This window comes from Pyrus communis, chromosome 3 (assembly GCF_041283825.1).
Source record: "Pyrus communis isolate YQ-2024b chromosome 3, ASM4128382v1, whole genome shotgun sequence".
Taxonomy (NCBI): Eukaryota; Viridiplantae; Streptophyta; class Magnoliopsida; order Rosales; family Rosaceae; genus Pyrus; species Pyrus communis.
This window is the reverse complement of record NC_142567.1, coordinates 6,667,481-6,675,811: the sequence shown is the minus strand read 5'-3', so window position 1 is coordinate 6,675,811 and position 8,331 is coordinate 6,667,481. Positions and strand designations below refer to the sequence as shown.

At 37.4% G+C, this 8,331-nt stretch overlaps 1 long non-coding RNA gene across 1 annotated transcript; it reads right to left on the bottom strand.

Moving 5' to 3' along the window:
* Nucleotides 1–2,692: 2,692 nt before the first annotated feature.
* Nucleotides 2,693–3,968, bottom strand: LOC148697820 (uncharacterized). The gene is made up of 3 exons (XR_015960303.1): nucleotides 3,875–3,968; nucleotides 3,144–3,654; nucleotides 2,693–3,046 (listed from the first exon to the last, which is right to left on the bottom strand). It is a non-coding gene; the product is annotated as an uncharacterized LOC148697820 (long non-coding RNA).
* Between the last annotated feature and the right edge of the window lie 4,363 nt (nucleotides 3,969–8,331).

Here is an 8,331-nt window from a genome sequence, read left to right as displayed (position 1 = left end):
CAACTCTAAATCAAACATTCTGGCAGCATCCCTGACAATCACCCAACGAGCTTAGAGGATGCAAAACAACGCTCCACATCCTTCATGCACCCATCTTGACAGCTTGCAAAGTGTTTTTCCTTTGCACTTCGTGGACGTGGCACTGTTTTGACAAACGATGACCACCTTGGGTAAATACTGTTTGCTAGGTAGTATGGCCCGTTGTACTTATGTCCGTTGACCCAGTACGTGACTTTTGGTGCCTTTTCTTGCAAGACATCATTGAACACTAGGGATTGAGCAAGGACATTGAAGTCATTTTGAGCTCCCGGAACCCTGAAAAAGGCATGCCAAATCCATGTATCAAAAGATGCCACTACCTCCAAAATGATACTTTTTGCTCATTTTATGTCCCCATAAGCGCCTTGTCATGCACTTGGACAGTTTTTCCAAGTCCAGTGCATACAGTCGATGCTTCCAATCATCCTAGGAAAACCTCGCATCTCAGCCTTCTTGAGAAGCCTTTGCAAGTCCATCTCAATAGGTCTCCGGAGGTACTTTATGGTGTAGATAGATTTGATTGCTCCGTAAAATCTCATCAGGGACTCAAGAATGGTTGATTTCCCCACCCTCACTATCTCATCCACTTAGTCTACAGATGCTCCATATGCAAGTATCCGTAAGGCAGCAGTAATTTTTTGCTCAGGAAGAAGACCCATAACACCAAAAGATGGTTGCAAACAACAATCATGATTTTGTTGAACAAATGTCGTTCCATTCTAAAACGACGTCTAAAATACGTATCAGGGAATGCACTATTATGGACAAAATAATCGTCTAATAAATCCGTACCTTGTCGTTGCCTGCTTCTATCAAGGTTTGCAGAACGGCTGCACCTGCATATCTAAGCCATAGCTTGGATGACTTGATGGGATTGTGAGGCTCTGGCCATTCTTGCTTCGTCATCTTTCTTTCTACGCTCCTTATCCTCTTCCATCTCATTTTGGGCCACCTGGAGATTGAACATTTCTTCTAATTGGTTAAACAATTCTTCCTCTTGCTGATCGATTTCCCACATCATCCTTAAAGAAGAAGACATTGTAAGAATAAAGCATAAACTATGAATAATGATACAAATTTTGATTTTGGTGAAGAAGGAAGCAGAAACTATGAATAATGATAAAGGATCTTGAGAAAATTGGTGTGAGATTTCTGAGGATGGATGATGGATTATATAGAGGCTTCAAAAAGGATTAGGTTGTAGATAATACCACGTGACATACTGTCATTCGTTAAAAATGTAATCGAAATCTATCTTCAAAGATTGTAAACAGATTGTGACACGTGGCGCGACGTAATTGGTTAAAAATCTTATCAGAAATCTATCCTCAACGATTTTGAAAAGGTAACGACACGTGGCACGACGGCATTGGATAAAAATCTTATCGAATCCATCACCAATAATTGTCTTTTCAGATAATGACACGTGTTGCAACGAAAACAATATAAAATCTTATCCGAAATTACAAATAAAATTATTTTGTATTATTTTATAAATAAAAAAAATACTAATATTTTATTGTCTATTGTCAGAACTATTCAGTGTAGGAGTGGAGATGCACAAGGCAATTATTGTTCACTGGGTGAATTAAATATTAAATAGCCCTAAGGGGCCTTAGCAACGGTGGAGTTGCTCTAATGTTGGGCAGATTGCCAAAGTTAGGATAATTCTCAAGGGAAAGATCATACAATTGATTCTTTGAAGGTTCAATTCGCAGATTGCCAAAGTTAGGATAATTCTCAAGGGAAAGATCATACAATTGATTCTTTGAAGGTTCAATTCCGTTTGTATCTGCTATCGTGTGAGGTTGTCATTTCCTGTTTGTAATCTAATCGATGATTTACCAGGCTTATCCATCCTTTGACTTCTTGCTTGCAAGTTTTAAGGTTTTCTGGGGCTTCTTGCACAATATGAAGTTTACATGGATAATGTGATTTTATAGAGCTAGATAGATCAATGAATAAAGATTACATCATCTCCCATTGAAGCAATATACAGCAACAGTGAGAGATCTTCAAATATTTTATGATGGGCTTTTTGTCACAACTTTTGAATCAATTCCAGGTTGGAGAGGGTTATATAATTCCAACAACACAATACAAAAGTTGTTCAGGAAGTTTCAAACTTGGCGTTTAAACGTGCAATCTTTGTGCATGTCTTCAAATCTAAATATTAATTCAAGGGTCCGTTATGATTCCCTCAGTTATAAAGAAAAACACTAAGGGCTGAAAAATGAACAATGAATTAAATAGATTGAAGTTAAATCTTTATTTCCTTAGAAAATTGTTATCTGCAGATATTGTGAGGCAGGGACTGCATCTATATACTTGTTCAGCTATACTTTCATATACCTATTAGTTTCCATGGTTTGCTCACTTCCCATGAAGTAATCACGGTAAGCTTTTCCAGAATACGACCGCAGCGGACTATATAGACCAGCACACAGCTCAAGTACTGTACCCTGGAAGCCTTTGATCCGAACCTCTTTCAAAGTTTGGATGGTTTCCAAGGTATTGACTTGTGTTTGAGTAATTTAATTAGAAGACTAGCTAATGACTGATTAATTATGAGTTATACTGATAACCGTATGAAAAAATTGAAGTAAATTCATGAAGAACTAGAGAGAGAGAAAAGGAAATGTGAGAACGAAGAGAAGGAAAGAAGATATTTTCTATTTCTGAGAGAAATGACAAAAGTGATTACATACATTGCAGCTCTTTTGTTATTATACTACTAACAAACTAACCACTCTGTAACAACCAGCCTAACTTAGTTACTGACTTTCTAACTTCAGCTGAGCTGGAATTACTTTTACTGAGATGCTGACATAGCACTTTCTAACTTTAGCTGAGGTGGAAAAGTTGTGGCATGGCGGCATGGTGTTTCGATCGTCAGATTCTCCAATCACATTTTGTTCGTACGTTGTTGTGTGCATTGCATTTTAAGGTCAAGTTTGTGACACTAAAATGAGGAGGGTACAAATTGGTTCTACTCCTTGGTAATAACCTGCAAAATAATAAACACATAACTAATAAAGAAAAATAACTTTATGTCTCATATATATTAACTTAAACACATGGGCTAACTAAAATTAATTAAATACCTGAAGCATGTATGAGCAAACTCTGAATGCCCTAACGGGGTAAATTGCGACTGAGAATTGAGAATTGTATCCATGTTCTTTAGAAGAAAAAAAGAATTGTATCCAAACTTGGTAGAGATTGAGACTCTCGGACCTCAACCATTCTCGCTATCTCGATCAACGTGGCACTGATATCCTCAAATTTCCTTGTATACTCGATCTCACTTAGTATTTTTGTGTTGTTTTCTATGTCAATTTGCCAAAGAGGCTCTCTGGCCAAAGCCAGTTTTCGCAGCTCTTCCATTGCTTGAGAAGCTAGCTCAGTGGTTTTGATTCTGTTCATTTCAACAACTAGTGAGACTGAAATGAGTAGGTCACTGGCTCTTTGAACAGTGTTGCTTGCAAGATGCATTTGTGAACCGAAATTTGAGAGGTGATCAGCTTGCGTGGATGAGTCTTGAGGGGGCGCCGGCACAGTGAGTTGAGGCAAATCCATATGATCATCTAAATCAAGTCGTGGATTGCTATCTATCTGAAAATTAGCCAAAAGGTTGAAGACTTAGTATAATAAGAAAAATTAAAATGGAACATTGTGCTAAGTTAACATGAGAACATTGTAATTATGTTCAACTTACAGAGCCCCATTCGTTTCTCTTTGGTAAATTTCACTTCTAATTAAAATACTCTAATCTACGAGAGACCAAATTAACTAGTCTAATTCACATCTGCTTTAGTAAATTTTACTTAATTACCTTCAAATCAACCCACAGCTTTAGCATCGATTTGCAGTAAGCCTTGGTTTTTGTAATCTTACTACCTGAAGCTGCACACACTTCTTCAACGGATCTGAAGAAAACACAAAGCCTAAAGTGATTAGAATCATGATGATGACAAAACCTCGAGAAAAAAAAAAAAAAAAAAAAAAAAAAAAACAACCCTAAAAAAGTGAATACCAAGCACTGCATGTCTATATATTTGTATTTAATTACACACATGTCTAGCTTATTTCAAAGAACTTACTTAACGGGTTGGAGCTCATGGGATTCTTCTTCGAAATTTTGATAATAATTCATTTTTTCGATATGACCGTTACTTCTTAACGGGTTGAAGCTGTGCATTGTTTGAAGATGACAATAGTGAGTAGCTCTATCTCTGGCCTTTCAACGATTCTATCGAGACCTAATTTAAGTGGCAAAGTATAATTAAATTTTTTTCGAGAAAAAGTACATTGAATGTCAAAAAGTGATCGATTCATATAACAAATTTCAAAGTTTTATTTATATAGTTATGGTGCACTACTCTTTATTTATAGAAATATAAAAGAAAATAAATGCATGATGATTGTTCGGAAGTACTAAAGAACAATTATGCTTTGATATATATATCTATATATGGGAAGTATTATTGGCATTCCAAAAATTTCATTTTACACTCCTCAAAAGTGTATTTTTCTTTCTAAATATAGAAAGTTTGGAATGTAGAATGAGAAATTTGAAGTATAATAACAATTCCCATATATATATCTAATAGCTTATGTAAATATAGCATATGTAAAATCTGACTCTAAAGCTTATACATAAAATAACATTGTTTTACACGAATTAGTTAATTAGAGAAGACAAAAACCTTCCAAGAAAATGCATGGGAAGATCCACTCAAATACAGGAGGAGAAGGCCAGGAATACAAGGGGTTGCGTTTTCAAGAACTAGTTTCTCAATTTCAGAGATAGAACAGTGTAAACTTTATTTGGTAGTATATTTTGCAAAATGAATTTTGAAAATGAAAAACATATGAAACAAAAGGAAAAAAAATTAAGTAGATGTTTTATAAATTGTCAAATTGATGTTTCTCATTTTTTTTTTCATTCGGTTTGAAGGAAGAACCCCTGGAACCGCAAGGGAATTTTGGGTCCATTTCTAATAATAGAAGGTGAAAATTAAGAGTAACCACTCACTTCCAATATCCCAAAAGGATCATATATACCTCTGGTAAATCATGGATACGATGAAACAATTCAGAGCCGGCTAGGTCTTCACTAAAGTCTCCATCATCACCTTCATCCAGGGTTAGTGATGCGACTTTTACCATCTCTTAATTGGTTCCTTCTCCTCAGGAGCTTTTGATTGTGCAATAAACACCTTAGTATGTTAGGCTAATTATAGAGTGGAAGGATGCTTCAAGAAGGCCAAAAAAGTAGTGTCTTTCCTAGAAACAGTAGGCGGACGGACTATTTGAGAAGGCCAAAAGGGTAGTGGGTTTCTCATAAACAGTGGGTGGATAGATGTTTCGAGAAAGGGTAGTGGTTTTCCTATAAACGGTGTGCGTGTGGATTCTTCAAGAAGGCCAAAAACGTAGTGGGTTTCTTAGAAGCAGTGAGCATGGCGGATGTTTCAAAAAGGTTAGAAGAGTAGTGGTTTTCCTAGAAATAGTGGATAGACGTTTCTGAACGTGGTTCTGCAGTTACAATCTTCAAGCTTTTCTCGTGAATTTGGCAAGTGTATCTACTAAATTTGGTTGACCAATTTTGGAAATTTATTGTTAATACCTATGCTAAACATGTAAACCAACAATGTAATAAATGTTGTGGCTTGTTTTATCTGACAGAGGACAGAGGGGGCGCACAACAAAGAGTAGGGAGAGAGATGTGTTTGTAGGGTTGTGTAGAGGATGTGTTATTCCCCCTACGCAGTACCTTTATTTATAGTAATAAGGAAGGGAAGAACCCTTCTCCTCCAAGGAATACAAGTCCTAATAGGGAAGAATAACTAGTATAAAATCTAATCTAGGATTTACATAATCACACTTAAATACAATGTTTGTAACACTCTCCCTTGAGTGTGTAAATACTCAAGTAAATTCGGCATCATGTAGAGTTGAGGAAGTCAACTCGTCGGTATTGATTCTGGGAACACGCTAGTCTCAAAGTAAAGTAGGAACTTGCATATGGAACTAAGTCTCACAAAAAGCCCAATGGCTATGGTAAAACCCAAGTAGGGACAAAAACTCATAGTCTAAGGAAAAATACGTGAGAGAATACCAAGTTAAATGAAACGTCTACAGGACGTCATCAGGGATATGATCAACCCAAGGTGGGTGCCTCATCAAAACCTCGTTAGGTAATAAAAACCCAGTGGGAAAAATGCTCCTAATCATAGGGAAAAAGAGTACAGTAAGATCAAGCAAGTATACTTCAGGATACTCTCCTTGAGTTCGACATAATTCCAAAGAGAACTAACAATGTTACAACTCAGAAAGTTTACGAATACATATTCCTTGAACAAGCTTCTGAATTGTCGCATGCGGTAGTGATTCGGTGAAGAAGTCGGCCAGATTGTCTTGTGAATGGATTTGCATGACTTCGATCTTCTGATGTTATCACTGTTACTGAGAGAAGAAGAACTTTGGTGCAATGTGCTTGGTGTTGTCTCATTTGATATAACCCTTCTTGAGCTATACGATGCATGTTGCATTATCTTTATAGATCATCGTGGAGACGTCAACAACGGAGTAAAGATCACAAGAGCTTTGAATATGGCCCACAACTGCTTTCAACTAGAAGCATTCCTGAGTTGCTTCATGTAAGCTAAGAATTTCAGCATGGTTAGACAAAGTGGCAACTAAGGTCTGTTTAGTTGACCTCCAAGATATTGTGGTGCTTCCAACGGTAAAGACATAACTCGTTTAAGAATGTGACTTGTGTGGGTCAGATAAGTAACTTGCGTCGGCATAACCAACAAGGCGGTGATCGGTGTGCATGTGAGTTTCTCATAAACAATGGGTGGACGGATGTTTCGAGAAGGGGTAGTGGTTTAACTATAAACGGTGTGCGTGTGGATTATTCGAGAAGGCCAAAAGCGTAGTGGGTTTCTTAGAAGCGGTGGGCAAGGCAAATGTTTCGAAAAGGTTAGAAGAGTAGTGGTTTTCCTAGAAATAGTGGATAGACGTTTCTGAACGTTGTTCTGCAGTTACAATTTTCAAGCTTTTCTCGTGAATTTGGCAAGTGTGTATGCATTATTTGGTAGACCAATTTTGGAAATTTATTGTTAATACCTATGCTAAACATGTAAACCAACAAGGTAATAAAAGCCTTTTTTTAAATGAAAATAGTTTAATGCATAGGGAAATTTTTCAAACCCCCAACAACGGGAAAAAAAAGTCAGTTTTAAAGTATTTCAGCAATATTTGATTTCTATGTTCACAAACTTTTTATCGCTTTATTATTGACATTAGATATAATATTTAATTCTGATCACTTCAATGATTATGCTTTGATATAAAAAATGGGTAAATTACATAAAATTACCTCATCTATTGGGCTAATCACAGTTTCATACCCCATCTTTAAAACATTTCAATGTCATACTATATCTTCGAATTTGTTGCAATGTCATATCTTCCGTCAGTTTGTCTGTTAATTCCTCCGTTAAATGATAACGTGGCTTGAGGCGGGGGCCCACTCCCTATTAAAAAATAAATAAATATTAAAAAAATAAATATTAAAAACTAAAAAATAAAATTATTTAGTAACTTTTTAAATGGGGGACCCACCACTGCAAACCCATCACCTCTTCTTCGGTTCTTCTCCATCCACCCGTGTCCCCTAACCTTCCTTCACCACAAAAACCAGAACCCCACCACCGCCCTCTCTTCCTCCATCTCCACCTCCTTCCTAAAGCTTTTCCCCTTCCCTCTCCTCCTCCTCCACCACATTCCTCTCTAATCCCTACTATTGAACCCTCACTGTCCTCAAGGACGAGATTGCCCACATTAAAATCCCAGAAATTTCACAGTTCGATCAGCCATGAAATTTCAACCAAAAAAAAAATCCCAGAAATTTCACAGTTCGATCCGCCATGAACGGCGGACAAATAGCATAAACTATGGGTGGGTCATCTTCGTAGCACCGAGAGCAGTAAAACGGTGGTGGCGGGGACGATCTTTGTCGCTGGAGTTCACCGTAAACTCACCTAGAAGAAGAAGACCAACAATGCCAAGCCTCTCCGTCTTAGTCACCGTCCTTACACTCATCTTCTTCATTTGCCTTTTATTCTCTCCGGAATCCCCAACCCACCGCCGCCTTCTGGTACTCCTCGACGACCACTCTCTCCAGTTCTCTCACTTCATCTTCTTCCATTCCCACATCTCCTGCAACTTCAATCTCGACTTCAAGCTCGCCGAATACCCCAAGCTATCGCTCTAGCGCTATGG